At 49.4% G+C, this 20,015-nt stretch overlaps 1 protein-coding gene across 5 annotated transcripts in view; it reads right to left on the reverse strand.

The window, feature by feature from the left end:
* The window catches only part of BOC (BOC cell adhesion associated, oncogene regulated), a 71,123-nt gene extending 58,694 nt beyond the window's left edge, over window positions 1-12,429 (reverse strand). For 2 of the 5 annotated variants that reach the window (XM_059687832.1, XM_059687828.1), the window contains exons 1-2: window positions 11,935-12,429; window positions 7,594-7,688 (exon numbers count right to left, since the gene is read on the reverse strand). The gene's annotated coding sequence lies outside the window, so the exon portion shown is untranslated. Of the gene's footprint in view, window positions 1-4,807; window positions 4,997-7,593; window positions 7,689-11,934 lie in introns of those variants that run through there. The other 3 variants (XM_059687834.1, XM_059687831.1, XM_059687829.1) reach the window with 3 other exon arrangements.
* Window positions 12,430-20,015: the final 7,586 nt, after the last annotated feature.

Genomic DNA, 20,015 nt, shown 5'->3' on the forward strand with positions numbered 1-20,015 from the left:
GAGGTTCCTGCCCCCACGCTCCCCCGGAATCCTAGTTTGTGAGGCTGACTGGAGAAAGCAGCATGTCTGGGCAGGGGAAATGTTCTCAACCTCTTTGCATCTGAGGGAGTCTTTCTCCCCAGTGACCACAAAACAGGCCCCAGGGCTCAGCCAGTCCCAAGGCCCAGCACAGACACTGCTGGGACTGGGACTGGGACTGGGCTGGGCGGGGAGCAGCGGCCTGAGAGGCTGGGGGACAGGTAGCCCGCACAGGATGTGGTGGGGAGGAGGGCTGCTGCCCGCGGAAGCTCGCTGCCCCACGGCTGGTCCACCGCTCCACAGCAAGTAAAACAAACTACGGAGGAGGAAGGCAAACAGCCCGCGTGCTCCTCCTGTCTACTCGGGAAGGGGATGGGAAGGTCTGCACAGCTGACACTTCCAGATGTGGAACCAAAACACAGGCAGCTCCTGACAGTTTACCAGCCTGGGCTAAACTCCAGTAGCACCAGGGCCGGGCCTGTTCAGTGGGCGAAGAAAAAGGTATGGCACTGCAGGCTCTGCTCAGGTGGGTCTCAGCATAGGGCGCTGGGCTCCTCCTTTGCTGGGCCCTTGCTCCAAGAGTAGAATGGATGGGTGTGTGTGTGTGTGTGTGTGCGCGTGCGGGGGTTGGGGGAAGGTCATGTTTAAAACTCGAGGAGACGGCTAAGTGAAAGAAGCTAGCCTGAAAAGACTACATATTGCGTAATTCAAACTATATGACATTCTAGAAAAGACAAAACTACAAAGACAGTAAAAGCAGCCGTGGTTGCCTGGGATTTGGAGAGGGAAGGAAGGAAGGAAGGTTGGAGAGTGGAGCACAGGGGATTTTAGGCAGTAAAACTATTATTCTGTATGATCCTGTAATGGTGCATGCCTGTCATTGTGCATTTGTCAAACCCCACAGAATGTACAATGCAAAAAGTGAGTTTTAATGTAAACTACGGCCTTTAGTTAATAACAATGTGTCAACATTGACTCATCAGTGGTAACAAATTTACTACACCAACATGTTAGTAATATGGGAAATTGGTACAGAGTGAAGGGTGTGAAGCAACTCTGTAATTTTCACTTAATTTTTCCTGTAAATCTAAAAATGCTTTTTTAAAAAGGCTATTGATTTTTTTTAAGTTAAAAGAAAATGCTGGAGGAGGCAGCTTGGGCCATTACCAGCTCCCTGAGGTGCTGTAGATTTTGGATCTGAGGATTGTGGTAGTGTACTTTCTCAAACACATTTGTGTCAGCACAAAACCTCTTGGGATCTTTATCCCTATTTTTATTCCTTCTCAGCTTCCAAATCTAGAACCAAGTTAGAAATGACTGAGATGCAATTTGAAGTAAGATATGCCCTCAGGCAGATGCAAACATGCTGCCCCTTATACTTCCACACCTGTCAGCTCCCCAAATCCTTGTACTTCCACACCTGTCAGCTCCCCAACAGCAGGCGTCTGTGTGGCCTGTGTGCCCAGCATGGGCCTCACCCCAGCAGGTCCTCACGTGTGTGAGGACTGGACTATTCTTAAATTCATCCCATGTTCCTCATGCCCCTGGCTCGTGGTTCCAAACCAGATTCAGCAGAGCGCCAATTCAACCCGGGTACTGTGCTAGCAGGAAGGGCTGTGCCGTGGAGGGTCCAGGCGCACTGAGGACGCCCCAGCTGAGCAGCTGGACTATTTACTCCTGGTGGAGTGAGAGGATGGGCTGGGTGTCGCTGCATTTCCTAGCCAGGCCCAGCACAGTACTGGGCTTAAGTGGGTGTCCAACAAATTCTTCTTGAGTGAGCGATGCGGAAGGGCCAGGGAGGCATCCATTCCCACACTCCCCTTACAAAAGGAACAACTGGCAGCTGAAGTCAGTCTCCCGAGGAGGGAGAGGAACTGGGCTGCGTCTGCTGCGGCCCAGCACACTGCTTCCCGGCTTTACACGAACATTACTAGGATTCTCTCTCCCACGTACCTCATACACTAGTACATATTCCCAGATGCAGTGTTCTTACATAATTCTGCCTGTAATGATTTCATTTTGTTTGAAACTCATTATACTCCTTTTGAGATTCAGGAGATCCATGAAGATTAGTAAATAAATGAATGAATGAATGAATGAATGAATGAATGAATAAATAAATAAATAAAGCACCAAGTACATATGAGATTCTATTCTAGGCACCGGGGAAAGAGTGAGGCACAAAACCAAGTCCCTGATCTCATGGGTCTTTTATTACAAAGGATAAGCAAGCAATAAGCAAATGAACAAAGAGATATATGTTGGGAGATAACGTTGAGGAAAATAAGTTCGGTTGAAGGGAGAGAGAATGAGGGTGGGAGTGCGACTTAATAGAGGGCAGTCAGGAAGCTGAATGAAGTAGGGAGGGACTGCGCAGATAGCGGGAAAGAGCCTTCCCTGCAGAGAGCAAAGCAAGTGCAAGCCCCTGAGAAGGGAGGTTGCTCAGCTAGTTGGAGGAGCAGCCAGGAGGCCAGTGTGGCCTTGGGAGTGGGCGGGGTGGTGGGGAGAAGAGGGAGGAGAGAGAGGAGAGGGAGTAGACAGAGGAGAGGGAGGAGAGGACAGAGGGGTGCGGCTGAGGGCACCTAGATGTCTGGAGTTTTCTCTGAAGGAAACAGGGCACCATGGAGAGTTCTGGCTTCTCTTTCGGAGGTTGACCCTGACTTCTCTATGAACAGATTACGGGCCAGAAAGGTCTGGGGACTTGGAAGCAGGGAGAACACTTGGGAAGCTCCTGCAATAGTCCAGGTAGGCAATGTCAATGGAAGGCTGGATTCTGGATACATTTTCAAGGCAAAGCCAATACAATTTGCGAATTTAAAGTGGAATATGAGGGAAGAACAGAGTCAAAGGTGACTCGCAGGGTTGTGGCCTAACTGGTAGCATGGACGATGCTGAATTGGGGGAGAAGCTGAGGAAAAGGGTGGAAAGTCTTTTCCAGTGGCCAGGTCTGAGGACTGCTACCTCACGGTGCTCCCAGGGCTGGCCTTGCGCACGGTGGGCTCCTCTCTCTCCCCACTGTCTCATCCCTTTGTCTCTGTAGACCTTGAGCCAGTGGGGGTTCCATCAGCACAGCCTTCCACCTACCCATCCCTCTAGCTGCCCAACCTACCAATAACCCGCCTTTCACTCTGTCCCTTTTCCCTTTTCTTTCCTTCGCTAAGAACAGCCACCTTCTACTGAATGCTCACCACGCATTCCACGCACTTTCTATGCAGTAGCTTGCTTCCTCTTTGCAACAATCTTAAAAAACCAGGGTCTTGTTTTAGTTCAGGTGACTAGCCCAGGGACATACACCTAGTGATTGGCAAGGCCAGGGTTCAAACCCATGCCTGTCTGGCTCTGGAGTCCCCCCTTAACCAGGATGCCCCACAATCTCCAGCCTGGAAGTGGCTCCCTCCTGGTCTGCCATCCTTCTCCACTCTGCACCCTTTTCCTAATAAGGCTCCCTTCAGACTTCAGTGCTTCAGCTGGGGTCCCCCTGACAGCCCCAATCCCCACTGTTCCTTCCTCTCTCAGAGGAATGTTAACCAGGATTCTCCTACTGTGGGATCTTTTCCTCTCCCCACTCTCCCAGGACCCTGAAGCCCTTCACCGCCTCTTACAGCAGGAGAGGGGAAGGCGAGTCAGCTGCAGGGCCTGGGGGTGGGGAGATGGGGGCTCTGTGATAGGACCCCACTGCCTCTGCCCAGGTTCCTCCGTAGAAAAGAGAACAGAGGCGGATGCAGCCCTTGTGCCCAGACTCTGACTCTGGTTCCCTGGAATGTCGTGTCTCCTAACTCAGCCTCGGTGGGCACAGATGCCAGAGGCCTGGGGTCTTGGTGGTGGGCAGGGACACTTGGAATCAAAGTGCCCTCTTGCTCCATCTCGCTGCCTCCTAAGCGCTCTGAGGAGACTGCTTGTGCAGACAGGGAAATAGAGGCAGAGTTCCCATGACTTCCTCAGTCACCCAACTGAGAGGTCACATAATTGCCTTAAGGCCAGTGTCCTGTGTTCCCGCCTGAGCCCAGAACATCCTGGCTCCAGGCTTTCCATGTTTGTGAAAGGAAACCAGGGAGCTGTGAGAACTCCATGGCCTCGCAGCCACATCTCCACTCCCCCGGCCCGGAAGGAGGGCAGGTCTGTTTGCTCTTCTGCAGGTAACTAACTGCCTGAGCAATTCTTCCTGCTGGGCCCTGTGGTATTTGCCTGGAAGGCCCCACCTCCTGTCTGTTACCTGTCTGTCAGAGCCGCTAAGTCCTTCTTCAGGGTGTTTTTCTGCACAAGCTGCCACTTCTCCTGAGCAGGAGGTTTCTGCTCCGTCCAACGCCTTCCCGCCCTCACCCCACCCAGGGCACAGAGCACCTGCCTGATCAGACTCGCAGACCGAGGAGCAATGGATTCAGCTGGCATCTGTGGTGAAGCAGAGCTCCAGATAGCCAATCCGAATGATGTCTCAGGGGCAAAAAAAAAAAAAAAGTCAGGAGCCATGTTCTGAGATGAGACCCAAGATGGAGGCAAAGTCTGACCCCAGCGAGACCACAGAGCCTGGCTTCCTGGTGCTGCTTCCCCGGAGCAGTCAGAACCTTCCAGCTATCGTCCTGGGAAGTCGGTAAAGGGCCCCACCCAACCCTTAGCTTTTGTTGCAAAAGGAGCAGTTCTCCTTAAGCTAAGGGAGCTCTACTTTGGGGGAGAGATTGTCTGGGCAGTTATTTTTCCTTTCAAGCCTGAGTTTTGGAGTCAGCAGCCCTGCAATGAAATCTTGTGTGACCAGAACAAGTCATTACAATCATTGAAGCCTCAGCTCCCTTACCTGCAGAATAGGACCACTGTGCCCATCTTCCTGGGACTGCGGGGGACTGGGCTGGGCACACAGTGGGTGCTCCCTAAATGGCAGCCGTCATTCTCCACATCCCTGGAAGGACGACGGAGGCAGGTGGTGCTGCCACTCTGGCCCGAGATTCCTGCTCTCAGCCTGCCCTCCAGGCCCACTGATGGCTCCCTGAGTGACAGGGTGATAATTCGTCCCTCCCATGATCAAGGGTACACGCTGCTCCTGTGTGCTCACCTCTGGCAGGAGATGTTCGCCACATCAACGCCAGCCTTCATTTGTCAATTCAGAGGAACAAAAACGCCTCCATCCCCATCCTGCCTTCAGCCACCTGTCCGGTTCTTTTCACCCAAACTCAAGGCCTTTGTGGTGTTTCAGTGACAGGGATTGGCTGCCAACCTTGCTGTTCCCTTTGGGCAGGAGAGCCAAGCTCCCTCCCCGCTCTCCCTTTGTCAGAGACCACCCAGTGGACCTTGCTGGCAAGCTGCCAGCGTCCAGACAGGCGAAAGCGAGGCCTGACCACGCAGCCTCCATCCCCGCCACAGAAGGCTCTGTACAGAGCCCAGAGCACCTGACTGAGGGGCTTTCACCTGGAGCTGATGCAGCCCTCCCGATGGCGGACCACCAAGGGCGGCGAGGGAGGGCTGCAGGTGACTGCTTCGAGGGCCTGCACGTTGCAAGAGCCATTAGAATCTAACACGTGGCTGGAACACCGTGGATTTTATATAACTCGTTCCCTACAAAACATCCATTCATAATGACAGAGGTACACAGCTGTGAATTTCCATCACTTCACGTGGGCTCACTGTGCTGACGGACTGCGTTATGAAACCCCCTCCGCGTGGGCACAGGTACATAAAAAGGAAGGGCCACACTCACACCACTGTGAGGGGATCGCCTTCCGACAGAAAGCAGAGAGAGAGTCATGTGGGGGGGGGGGGGAGGACTTGTGAAATAATTAGGAGCAGCGTCTGCTTTCACAGAAAAGTCGTAAAGCCAGAACCCCCCAATTTTCCTCTCCCATTAAGTGTGACCCATACCTAATAAACCTGCTGGAACTGTAATGTGAGGTAAGTTCAGACTAGTAAAGGCCCGGGACTGGGACGAATCTGGAAACATATTGGCAGAGCCCGGGAAGGTGGGGGAGGGCTCTCCTCAAGCATCCAGTTCCAGCCCGCCTGGGGGCCTCCAAGGCCAGCGGGTTCCACAGACACTCCTCCTCTTCCCTGTGCCTCCCATCCTGGGCGCAGGCTACCTCTCGGCAGCCAAGGAGGCTCCTGGGCAACTGCAGGGCCCAGCGGCTTTTATTTGTCCCTAAAATTAATGTCCCCTCACTTGCTGCTCTGGGAATGGTTTCAGAGCCAGGCAAACCTACCCTGGACAGCAGAGCCAAGGGCAATGGGACTGAAAGGCAAAAAGCTGAAATCAGGCCCGTGTTTCTAGAATTCTCAACTAAAATCTGACACGGACAAGGAAAGAAAAGGCACATTTCTCCTTTTCTCCCTGAAAGGTATTCAGTAACTGGTTTTAGAAATGTGTCTAGTACTCACATTTCTGAGATTCTGTATCAATGCAGAGATTCTAGTTTTTAACTTTCCTAAAATTAAACACACACACACACACACACACACACACACACACACACACACACACACAACTACTCTGAACTTAACATCTCCTGTGTCAAGAGTACTTCAGCCCGTAGTCTGCAAAGGAAAGGTAATTTTTCAGGGAAAAAGTAATGAACATCAGGATGAACAGAGGTGAAGGAACAGCGGCACTGCCCGCCGCTCTGTGCCTGTGAGATGCGGCCTGAGAGGCTGGCAGCCTTTCTCACCGGCCAGGCTGTGTGCTGGGTCGCTAGAGTGTGGGTCGCACTGCTCTGCATTTCCCTTCCCCTGCTCTGCATTTCCCTTCCCGTCAGTAATGGGATCTGAACGGCCCGGGCTCAGGTTCACAGCAAGTACGCAGTCAAAGCTTGTGGAGGGGATGAAGGCTCCAGTCTGGCACGTCATCCTCCTCCTCTTGTCCAAGGCTGTCCAAACTCATTTCAGAGGAGAATAAACATTCCTTTGCCACACTTGCTGCTGCTCAGCTCTTTCTGCATTCTTTTTAAATTTGATCCTACTCACCCTGGCCATATTGTGTGTTTTCCTGCTACTTACTAACCAGGAGGACCAGTTGAGACTTTCCTCAACATTTTCTCTGGCAACCGAGTTAAGTTGACTGTGTATTATTGGCTCTGATCTTTCTCCTATGATTTCCTCTTGCTGCCCGAGAATCCTGTCCTGAACATCAAAGGCCTTCTTTGAAGATAAGGCCAAATTCACCATTAGGAAAAGAGAAATTATTTCCTAACTTTATTTCAGAAGATGGAACGACACAGAATCCCTCTGGGTTTTGTGAGATAAACACTGCCCGGGACATCGGATCACAAGGCATTCGCTGTAATACCGCTGACAGAGACATAAACACAGGGCTTTCCTTGCCCAAACCTAAGCAGGACTTTTCCACAGCGGTCTTAGATGCCAAATCCCATAGGAAATGGTTTGCATGCAGCATGTCCAGGAGTGTGCCTAAGGGAAAGGGGGCTTCACGTGGCCAGCCCCGGGGAGAGAGGCCACCACTGTTTAGTCCAGTCCCACTTCAGTTGGATCCTTCCAATACCAAATGAGGAGAGACATTCCATCTTCAAGTGGCAACACAAAACATGAAAAATGACGGACCCTGCAGGCCAGAGATGCTAGACTGTGGGCAGGAAACCTCACCTGTTTCTTCTATTTCGTTGCTGCTGCTGCCATCAGCCGGTGTGAGTGTCGACAAGACTTCATGGGTCACGGGTTTCAGGAAGCTTGTGCTGGGACTGAGGAAAAAGAGAAGTGTCTCATCTTTTGAACAAGCAGATAAACAAACACTTCTGAAGTATTTGCTTTTTATAAGGAGCATTGCTACAAACCGGGGTGATTCCTTGTTAATCCATTTTATGCAAAAGAAAACAAAGAAAAAGCAGTTTTTCTAAGATCAGAGGCTTCCTTCAATCTCCAGTTACCTGGCTCCTTGCTAGACATGAAGAGAAAAGTGGATGAAGGACAATGACGGCATTGAAAACAATCTGTTGACCTTACAGAACCATTACCTGTGCATCCAGCATCCCCCTTTCATCAATATTCCCCAAATATCTCTCAAAAGCACATTCTTAGCTGGCTTCATACAAAGTAAGGTGGGTTTCCTGGGAAGAGGTTTGGGGTAAGGCAGTAAGCAAGAAATGGGCCCAGCAAAGTCCAGGGCCAGAGACTGCCAGGCCAGGCTGGAGCAGAAGGCTCCTAGGGCGGTGCCATCACCATGCAGTGGGACGGAGCCACCTATGAGAGGGCTAAGGAGTTTGGATTGTAAACTTCGACTGTTTTTGAGCTGGGTGGTAACTTGTTTGTAGGACTGATGGGAGATGGGTGGGGTAGACAGAGGAGAGTCCAGCCACGTGTCAGCAACAACTGTGATGGGCATGAACAAGTGTGGAGGTAGCAGGACTCGAGAGACGGTGTGGATGGTGGAATAATAAAAGGAAGAGCAGGAAAGACTAGATGAGCTTGGGAGGGAGTCTACCTCAGAGGCAGTGGAGATGCAGAGATCTGTGCTCAATGGTTTGAACCAGTGTGAATGGAGTCCACAGGCAGAGCCAAGGCCCCAACCCAAGTTTCCTAATCGTCAGGGCAGTGCCACTTGAGCTGCATCTTTTAAGCCTTGCTTCCAGTATTGCTCCTCCCTTTCTCTAATCATCACCACCCTGAGGGGTCTAAGGAGGCACAAGCCCTATTGAGGAAGGCTTTTGGTAAACACGGATTTCTAGATTAAAAGCAAACACACTCTTCATCCCACCCCACCCCCACCCGCGCCCCCAAATATTTAATGTAGCCTCATAAATGACGAAAAGATTACATGTGAGGGCTTCATATGGGAGCACTCTTAGGATTTGGTCGTTCCCACCAATAGCAAAAGGACTGGACATACCTGTTTTCTGAGTCTTTGGTCAAAAACATAAGAGAAGCTTCAGGGCTGTCACAACTACGTGAAAAGTATTTACGCACATGGATGAAGAAACACAAGTTGTATTATAGCATGGGATTGTAGGTAATTTTCAAAAAGTTTCTTTATTAGTAGATGCTTGTGCAATAATTAAAAATGGGGGCAGGGCTAGTTTGGAGAACCACCCTTGGACTAAGAAAGCTTATTCTCCTGGGACAAGATGCTCCCAGCCCTGGGTCTGATGTACTATAGATGCTATTGTACTGAAGTATGGAGATGACAAAGAAGTTCCATATATTAAAGTAAACAGATTTTTAAAAATCTAAAAAATCACTTTCTTTTCTCTCCCTCTCCAATTTCCATTTCCCCCCTCTTTCTTATTTTTCCTGACAGCAAGAAAGTTTGGAGTTTGAAGGAAAGAAAGCAAACTCCAGAGGCATAATACTATCTTTTGGTGCCAGGTTAATACTTTCTTATTCAGAGGCCAGAAAGTACTGGATAGTAATTATCTGTTGCACTTGGGGTTTCTTTGGTTTCTTCTCACTTGTTTGAAAGACAAAGAGGGAAAAACCCTTATTCATGAATCATATCAGTGTCTTCGCTGAAATCTGAACCCAGACCCTCTAGGGCCTGTGAAAGACTGTGACCAGCAGGCTCACTTCTCACCCTCCTTGCTTAAACCCTGGGGTTCCCTCAGGAAGCCAACGGAATTGTTTCGTGAGTAAAATCTCCTACTCCTTCTTAGGGCATGGAAACCACAGATAAGTTGTTAAAGAGGGCTGGAAGCCCAAACACTTGAAAGAACAGTTCAAAGTCAGGAAAATCTCTGGACCCAAATTTGTAGGACGATGGAAAGGAACATAAATCACCCTCTTAGCACAAGTTGGCCAACCAATCAATAGCTCTCTGCTGATTTTAAGCCTTGCTTCCGGTATTGGTCCTCCCTTTCTCTACCATTACCACCCTGAGGGGGTTGAGGAGGCAAAAGCCTTATTGAGGAAGGCTTTTGGTAAACACGGATTTCTAGATTAAAAACAAACACCCTCCTCATCCCGCCCCCCCACCCTCTTCTTCCCAGACTTGGTCCTTGGTCAAGGAACCAATCATCCTGTCCTCTATCAACCTCCTCTCCCAAGTAAAGCCAACTCCAGTAGTTTAGGCAATTCTCTTAAGAAAATGTCTCTCCCAATGTTACTCTCTGAGATCTCTTGAAAGAGGACAAAAGGGACAGTGTCTGTCATCTCAAACCTCAGACAATCCTCAGAATGTGTACGTAGTGTCGACATTCTCTAGCCACCTGAAGGGCCAAACTCTAGGTGATAGATGGGGGCAGACAGGGTCAGCAAAGAGGCACAATAAGGTAACTCCTACTTCTTTCATTTTTACCTCTTTCCATAAACTCAAAGACTCATCTGGTAAGAAAATCATAACTCCACTGCTGTTCCCTCCCTGCCTCTATCCCACTGACCCCAAGGTGCTTCAGGATTACCATGGGAACTTTCTGGGTTTCAATTACCAGACCATTAAAAAGTGCCAATTATAAGACCTCAGAAACGTTCCTGGGTAACCTGTTACACACCTCAAAATGGCCACGCTGCTGCCTCAGAGTCACTTCAAGTAAAGTTTAGAAAACAGTTCCCCCAGCTGTACTGAGCCCTCCAGCCCCCACCTCAGTCCAAGACCCTGTTTTAATATTGTCTATACTGCCCTTGAGAGAATAGGGATTAATTTATTAGCTGTAACCAGCAGGGTGAAAAAAAACACAAACCCCATCACAGAGCTGGGCTGCCGACTCAGGGTCCAGTTGTGGGATAAATCAGAAATGTATGTGCATTCAAGAATTTTGAAAATGACATTTGTTCAATGGCCAATATTTGCAAAGTTCTGGGCAACAGAGAACTAGGTGACAAATAGGAGCAGGGTACAGGGCACTTGGGGGTGGCACAAGGGCCTGACACCAAAATATGCTTTTCACTCAGTCCACTCAAGGAGGTTAACTCTGGGCCAAAAACTTGTGAGCCCATCTGAACCAGCTGAGAAGGGATGGGGGAGGGGCGGAACACCCCACCACACCCAGAAAGTGCCTGTTTAGGACCGCTGGTGTGCGGTTTGGGTATTCTTAGCTTCACTGCCACATCTCTGGAGCGACACAATAACCATTCAAGTAACCCTGCCACTGCCATCCCCATCCCCAAGACAAACTCCATAAAACAAACCTTCAATTCCTCTGGTCTGTCTGCTCACCACCCCTCAAAATTCTCCCATCACCTGGAGCAGACTAACCTCGGGCATCCTGAAGGGTTTAGCAGGGCCTTCAAAACCCAGGCAGAAAATTCTTCCTAGGTTCCTGGCCCCTCCCCACAGCCCCTTCCCACTTGTTCAGCGGTTCATTGCCCCACCTTCTCACAGTTATACAAACAAAAACTCCAAGAGCACAACCCCAGGAGCACGCTGCGCGCGAGCGCGCGCGCGCACACACACTCCTTTTTACTGCTGCCCCAACCCCACAGACACCTCTGGACACCCCACTGCAGCCTCGTCCCTTCCACCCCTACAGCTGGGGATGCTCATTTTAAACGCCAATGCCATAAACCCTCACCCCCTAACAAGACCAAACTGGTGTTGGGTGGTTCTGTGTGTTTGTCAATCCCCATGTGGGCTTCTCCCCATGTGGGTTTCTCCCCGTGGTCCGGCGCACGGAGCCAGAGCACTGGTGTCAACCTTCGGGGAAGTTTGGGAGGCTATCCCTGAGCTTCCTCCAGCCCAGGAGCTTCCGGGAGCCACCGGCCAGCCCGCACCGCAGGGAACAGGGAACGAAATGCGGCGCCCCAGGCACCCCCCGGCCCGCCGCGTCCCCACTCCTCGTCCCGGCGCCGGTGCGCCCCGCCTCGGCCGCAGCCACCGCCAGACCCGCGCGGGCCGAGCGCTCGGACCCGCTCCGGCTCCCCGCGTGTCCCCATCAGCCACCCGCTGGCGCTTCCTCGGCTTCGCTGGCCTGCGGTCGCCTCCCGCCCCCTCCCTCCCCAAACCAACAAATAAACACAACTTTTTATGAAAAGAAAACAAACTTCAGCGACGTGACTCACCTCTGGTGCAGCCGGCTCCTGGGAAGGGAGAGCCGGCCCGGGGCCAGCGTGGTGAGCGCGGAGAGAGCCCCACAGCACCGCACCGCGCGGACACGCAACCCGCACAGTGACACGCAGCAACGCGCAGCACCGGAGAGCGCCGCGGCGGGAGCAACAAAGGAGCCCGGAGTGCGGGCCGGGAGCGAGGGCGCGTGCGGGCGCGTGCGGCTGCGGCGGGCGTGATTGTGAGTGTGTGTGAGTGTGTGTGTGTGAGTGTGTGTGTGTGCGCGCGCGCGTGTGTGTGTGTGTGCGCTTGTGTGTGTGCGCGCGCGCGGCTGACACCGCGGGCCGGGCTCAGGGTCCCCGCGGCAGGAAGCGGGGCCCGCGGCGGCGGCGGCAGCAGGACAAGGCAGGGGACGCCGCGCCGGGCGCACCCGGTCCCTCCATATGGAAGAAGCTTTTTTGGATGACTGAACTCGCAGACAATATCTTCTTTTGCTTCTCCTGCCTAGGAACCTCCCATTACCGCGCGAGGCGGAGGAGGGGGGCCGAGAAGGCGGGGAGGAGGGGGAGGAGCAAAATGGAGCAAAGAAAACGTCTTGGAAAGGAAGCTGGAAAAAAAAGTCTCCCAAACTCAGTTTTCCTCCTAACACCCATTTTCTTTCTGTTGCGCCTTCGTCTCGCGCTTCCCCCAGCTCCTCTCTTTCCAATACAAATGGGATGTCCTCTGCCTTTCGCCCACACCCGCGGGCTCCCCTGGACACCCACTTTCTCCTTAGCTTAACCTGGGACCCTTGCTCTCATAGGCTATCCTCCTCCCTCCAGTCTCTTCTCCCCAAGCTTTTTTCTGACATCCCTCCTCGCAATAGTCTCTCATTCAAGCTGCAAACTATTGACTAAATCATTAAAAGCAACTTCTTTTATTAAACTTGACCCCCCCCTCCCCTAAAGTTCGTTAGCAACTGTGGAGAAAATGATAAGGAAACCAGTCTTGGGGAAGCCCCAAGGCCACCTCCCCGGACACCCCCCCAACCCGCCCCCCCCCCTCCGGTGGATTGGAGAGGGAGGGCTTGCCGTCCTCGTTGACAGCGCCCTGCCCTGACCTCCATTCATCATCCCAGGATGGAGGAGCAAGGAAAAGGGTGAGAGGGGGAGGGCGAGTGGCTCCAGAGAAAAGTTATCTCCGCGTGTGCGTGTGTGTGTGTTAAGTCCTCTCTTTAGTGTTGGGCAGGAAACATTCAGAATAGCGGTTCTCAAACTTGAGTTGCATCAGAACCCCCAGGAGGCTTATTAAAACACAGTCTGCTGGGCCCCACCCCCAGAGTTTCTGAGCCAGCAGGGTCTGGGGTGGGCCCCGGGAATTTTCATTTCTAGTAAGTTCCCAGGTGCTGATGCCGCTGCTGGTCCAGGGCCACATTTTATTTATTCATTATTTATCTTTTTATTTTATTATTTTTTACTTAAAAATTTTAATTGATTTCAGAGAGAAAGAAGAAGGGAGGAGGGGAGAGAGGTAGAGACATCAATGAGAGATAAACATGATTGGCTGCCTCCTGAAGCCCCTACTGGGGATCAAGCATGTGCTCTGACCTGGAATCCAACCAGCCACCTCCTGGTGCATGGAACCACGCTCAACCAACTAAGCCACACCTGCCCCGTGAGGGCCACATTTAAAAACTACTTTTTCAGGGTATTGAGAAGTCAAACATATGCTGAGTTGGTGGCATGTTAGGTCCCCTTATTCTTTGTGGATGAAACATAAATTGTGAAGGGTCATTTCATACCCTTATATGGCCATTGAGTGAACCAAGACCCAAAAGGGTTAAGGTGTTTATTCAAAGTGGACCTGAGTTTGTGCAAAAGTGGGAAGGAAGGTGACCTGGGAGTTGGTCAGGCAGGCCAAGAGTGGGTCCAGAGTGACAGTGCTGCCCCCCCCCCCCTTGGGAGTCAGGATGCCACTGTGTGGCTTTGAAAAAGTCACCACCTTTCTGGGCCTCTGGACCTCAATTTTGTTCTCTTTAGTTTCTCATCAGTAAAAATACATACTTTATGCTGAATATATGATTTTAATAGAATCTGAATAGAAAGATGTTTAAAAGGGCAACATAAATATATTTTATACATTTTCAGCAAGATGAAAAAGACTATGAACCCCCTCTTTGAACTATATACTTGTATTCTTTCCTCTCCTTTCTTCTCTTGTTTCTTCCCTCCCCACTATCCTTCTCTTTTAATAGCCAACATTCTCCCTCCAACATTCTCCAAGACCTGTTTTCCCCCCCAGTCAATTATGATGTTAGCTTCTACCTTCTTACTGTCCTCCTTCTGAGGCACAACTCAGGCCTACAACTCCTGGGGTCCACCCTGGGTACAGAACTCTTCATTTCCCAAGGGAATGGGTCAGCCAGCTTTCCACTGCACTGAAAATACCCCCTTTCCCCACAGCCCCACCAAGGGGATCCTGCTGTTTGGTTTTCAAAGATGATTCCAAGTATCACTGGTAATGTGGGAGTCCAATGAGAACAGATGCATGAACTTTTCATTGATTCTTCAATTTCCTATATATAGGAAAATATATATATGTATATATATACATATACATATATACATATACATATATATACATATACATATATATATATTTTAGAGGCCCAGTGCACAAATTTGTGCACAGGTGGGGTCCGGGGTCCGGCCAGCCCGGCCCAAATCGGGGCAGATCAGGGTTGGGCCTGTTGAAAGGAGATGGTGGGAGGTTGGCCGGCTGGTCCGCCCTGATTGGGGCTGACCAGGGCTGGGCCGGCTGGAGGAAGGGGCCATGGGCAACTGGCCCCTGATTGGGGTTGGGGGGACGATTGGGGGTGGAGCTGGCCATGGGGAGGGGCTGTGGGCGGTGGGCCAGCTGGCTCCACCCCTAATTGGGGTGGGGAGGCCCATCTGGGATGCAGGATGGTGGGGGCCCATCAGGGGCGTGGCTGGCGGGGGGGAGGGGTTGCAGGAGGTTGGAGGGCCAGCCCCGCCCCATATTGGGGTGGGCTGGCTGGGGAGAGGGGCCTATCATGGTGGGGCTGGCTGATCGGGCAGGGCTGGCCAGGGGAAGGGAGGGGGTGTTTGGCCAGCCAGCCTGCTCTTGATCAGGGTGGGAGAATCCACCCTGCATGCTGGCAGGGGGGAGGGGCCCTGAGGTTGGCTGGCTGGCCCCACCCCCTGATCAGCCAGTTTGCTGGCCACCGGTAGTTATGGTCATATGGCCGTTATGGTCACTGGTTTTTTATATAGATAGGTAGATATTACTCAACATCTCCAAGATTTCCCTTACCTCTTCACATTGTCCTAGGACTTACTCCCAGGATTCTCCATACCCTCTATTCTGGCCTTTGGGTCTCACCCTGGACTCCGTGGAAAGGAGTCAGAGCACAGCAGGAAACAAAGATTATCACAGTCTTCACCCACACTATTTAGCCAGGAGAAAAACCCATGGCCTTGTAATTAACAGAAGAGTCATCCCAGGCTGTCCACATGGCTGCTCATCCTTCCCATACAGTTTAGACAGAATGCAGATCACAGCTTAATTGAGAGGGCTTAATTCTGCTGCAGCAGCAAGCACACTGTTGGCACCTCTGATAACATATCTTACTGTTGCTATGGCTCTTTGTATTAATATAATTGTGTTTGTTGTTATTATTCCTGTTAAGAACATTGTATCTCTGAACTCTCCCCCTTTGCCTTGCTTAATTCTCCCTCCCTCCCTCCCTCCCTCCCTCCCTCCCTCCCTCCCTCCCTCCCTCCCTCTCTGTTAATTTCTCTATTCTAACCCTCCCCACCCCATAGTAGCCCTGAGCCATCGTAGTCAGAGACTGGGCTTCTGGTAAGATGCTTTCTGCTCCTCTTCACTCTGCTGTTCAAGGTGACTTCCCTCTGGCATCTTACTTTCTTATGGGCTTTCTGAGCCTCCGTCAAGAAGGAAGCATTTAGTATGGAGGCGATCATCACATTTATTATGTTTGGGGGGCAGGCAGGGGCTGTGGGTCTAATAAGTCAGCACATCACTAAGGCTGTGCAGAGTAACTGGAAGGAATCCCAGTGAGTGAGGTGAAGAGAGGGGCGTTCCCTCCTCAGTGTGCTGCAGGTACTACCTGTATCATAAAAACAGAGAGCTAGGTTGTGAAAGCGATCTGGAGAGGATTATGCTGAGAAAATTACTAAGATGTAGACAAAGAGAATAATTTTCTCTCTTTTTAATATAAATCTGTTCTACCCAGAGGGAAGGGGGCTTGGGGGACTGGGTGAAAAGGTGAATGGATTAAGAAGTGCAAATTGGTCGTTATAAAATAGTCACAGTGATGTAAAGTACAGCATAGGAAATATAGTCAATGATATTGTAATGACCATGTATGGTATCAGGTGGTCTATCAGGGGGAACAATTTGTAGGCATATGATTCACTATGCTGCACACCTGAAACTAATACAAAATAATATTGAATGCAAATTGTATTTGAAAAATAAAAGTTAAAAAATTCCAAATACATTATATACAAGTATACACACACACACACACACACACACACACACACACACACACACACACACACACACTCTAGAAGCCTGGTGCACAAAATTTGTGCACTGGAGGGGGGAGGGGTGTCCCTCAGCCCAGCCTGCACCCTCTCTAATCTGGGACCCCTCAGGGGATGTCCAACTGCCAGTTTAGGCCCGATCCCACAGGGATCACAATTCGGGACTGCTGGCTCCCAACTGCTCGCCTGCCTGATTGCCACTAACCACTTCTGCCTGCCAGCCTGATCACTCCCTAATCACTCCCCTGCCGGCCCGATTGCCCCCAACTGCCCTCCCCTGCCAGCCTGGTCGCCCCCAACTGCCCTCCCCTGCCGACCATCTTGTGGTGGCCATCTTGTGATGACATGGGGCAACCATCTTGTGATGACATGGTGGAGGCCATATTGTGACCACATGGGGGCAGCCATCTGTGTGATGGTGTGATGGTGAATTTGCATATTACCTCTTTATTATATAGGATATATATATATATATATATATATATATATATATATATATATATTCTCCTGATTATTGAAAAAAAAAATTAGAAAAGCACAAAGAAAGGGGAAATCGCCTTAAATCCTACCCAGGGATGACACTGTAACCAAATTGAGGTGGTTTTTCTAGTCATTTTTCTCTATTATTTTTGTTTCTCATTAATACAAATACATACTTCATCTACACTGAGTATATGTGTCTAATTGATCAGAATTGGAAAATATTTTAAAGGGCAACATAAACAGATACCTTTACTCAATATTTTGTAGTACTTTTTTTATGCATTTGGTAATTTAGACAGGAGCCAGTTTCTTTATTGACTTATCTGGTACTTGCATATTTTGCAAAATTGAGTCTATTGCACAGCATCTACAAGTTGTTATCCTACTTTTTAAATTTAATATCCTAATGTGATTCTTATTCCCAGGTCATTAAGTCTTCTCTAAAGTTTAACTTTAACAGCTATGTATTATTCCATCAAAAAGAGAGATTGTTATTTATTTAACTGTCTTCCTATTGTTATATATTTAGATTGTTTCCATTTTTGTTATGATCATGCCTTGCAGTTGACTAAACATCTTATCATAAATCTTTATTTAAAACTAGAGTCCCGATGCATGAAATTCATGCAAGAATAGGCCTTCCTTCCCCCAGCTGCCGGCACCGGCTTCCCTCTGGCACCCGGGCTTCCCTTTGCAGCCCCGGCTTCATCCGGAAGGATATCTGGTCTAATTAGCATATTATGCTTTTATTATTATAGATTTTGATTATTTCCTAAGGGTGAATTCCTATGGGTAGAAGTTTTGGATCAATGGATATAACATTTTTAAAGCTTTTGATTGGTATTGCAGAAAGGGCCTCTAGTGGCCCCAATGTACATTTTCATCTCTTGGATCTCAACAAGGTCATCAAACACAAGGCCCCAAGTGGACACTTGATTGAATTATCTATTTTGGAAGACTCTACTGGCCAGATAAAGAAAACAACTGCCCAATATTCAGTACAGTGGAGACAACACCCAAGTGGGAGGAGTTAAACAGTAATTGCTGACTATGGGAGTTCTATTATATTCATGATCTTATTTAACCTCTCCAAAAACCCTCTGAAAAATAACCTAAAGTTTATTGAGCACCCACCTCTCAGCTTCTATACTGGATTCCGTGCGCACATTCAATCTTGAACCCCTACAGCAACCCTTTGCTGTAGGTTTGATTATCTCCACTTTACAGATATGGAAAATTAAGTAGCTTGCCTAAGATCCCTAACAACCAAGTGGTTGTACTAATTTCAAAGCCCAAGGTTTTTACAGTCCAACACACTGTTTCCCTGCAACTGTTTTATGAGTTACAGGCTACATACATGATGGAGTAAGAAAGGCATATTTAGAAGATGCTTGAATTTTGTCAAGCCATTAAGGAGTCTTTAGTGGGCTTCCAAACGACCGTTGTTTCAAAGGGCATCCAAGAGTACAGTAACTTACTAATTGTAATTAATAGAAGAGTCCAAGGATTGTATACCTTAAGAGAATGCAGTTCAGTGTATGAGTTAAGATGAAAGGCTAGATACTTAAATTCACAGTACCAACAGTAATTAGCAAATTGACGTTTGTATACATTCCTACTCTCAAAACTGATGTTTGGATAAAGACGTTTTATCTTGATCAGAGGTGCTAGAAGTAAAATATTTGTGAATCCAACTTCTGTGTCTCAAATTCTAGCTGTTGAATGTATAAAGTTTACATTTATTATTGCAATGTTGTAATGCATTTTAAAAATAAATGCAAAAATTAATTAATTTATTTATTATTTGAAAAGATAGCCCTCATTTTTTTCTTTAGTTATCTGAGTTGGCCTCCCTCTTCGTGCTAGGCATCACAAGGGCTGCTTGAGAAAGAATGTGCGTAGTTGCTCCAAAATATTTGATGACTGAAAGAAGAATGATAAATGAAAGTATATGATTGACCTCTGCAACAATTAGTAAACAATGCAAGACAGCATGTAATTAAAGCCTAAATTGCATGGTTCAGGCAGAATTACAGGTGAGCCTGGTACAATGCCATCTACTCCCCATACAAATTAAGCTGGCTGGGACTGACTTCTCTAGCCCAGTGCTGCCAACTCAGGCTTTCTTGCTGGCCATGTGTTCTACTGTCTTTAAGAGATCAGTCTCTGGATTCCTTGGAGCTCCCTACAAACAAGGGTACCCTAGGAGAGGATGACATAAAAAAGCAAGATTGTGGAATCAAGACAAATCTGGGTTTGGATCCAGTCATGAGCAAGCTGTGTGAGCTTGAACACTCTGAATCCATTTCTTCTGTGAACATTAGAAATAACATGTATGAAGTCTTTCTCTCATACTGGGTCATCTGGTACAAAACTAAGCCAGTTGTTTGTGGCCAGTGCTTGTTATGATTAGTCAGTTCTCATGTCATGTCCATTGTGTATATAGAGTGGAGCAAAAGTAGGTTTAGAGTAGTGAGTACTCACATACAAACTACTGTAAACCTACTTTTGCCCCACCCTGTGTATATCCTATATAATAAAAGCCTAGGTGGCGTCATACATAACATCATCACAAGATGGCCACCCTCACATCGTCACAAGATGACTGCCACAAGATGGCCACCACAAGATGGCTGGCAAGGGAGGGCTGTTGGGGGAGACCAGGTTGGCAGGAGAGGGCAGTTGGGGTGACCAGGCCAGTAGAGGAGGGCAGTTGGGGACAACCAGGCCAGCGGGGGAGGGCAGATGGTGGTAACTGGGCCAGCAGGGGAGGGCAGTTGGGGGTGATCAGGCTGGCAGGGGAGCAGTTAGGCATCAATCAGGTTGGCAGGGAAGCGGTTAGGGGGCAATCAGGCTGGCAGGCAGGAGAGGTTAGGGGCAATCAAGCAGGCAGGCGAGTGATTAGGAACCAGCAGTCCTGGATTGTGAGAGGGATGTCTGACTGCCAGTTTAGGCCTGATCCCACAGGCAGTCGAACATCCCCCAAGGGGTCCCAGATTGGAGAGGGTGCAGGCTGGGCTGAGGGACACCCCCCCCCGCCCCCG

Source organism: Myotis daubentonii, chromosome 3 (assembly GCF_963259705.1).
Source record: "Myotis daubentonii chromosome 3, mMyoDau2.1, whole genome shotgun sequence".
NCBI lineage: Eukaryota > Metazoa > Chordata > Mammalia > Chiroptera > Vespertilionidae > Myotis > Myotis daubentonii.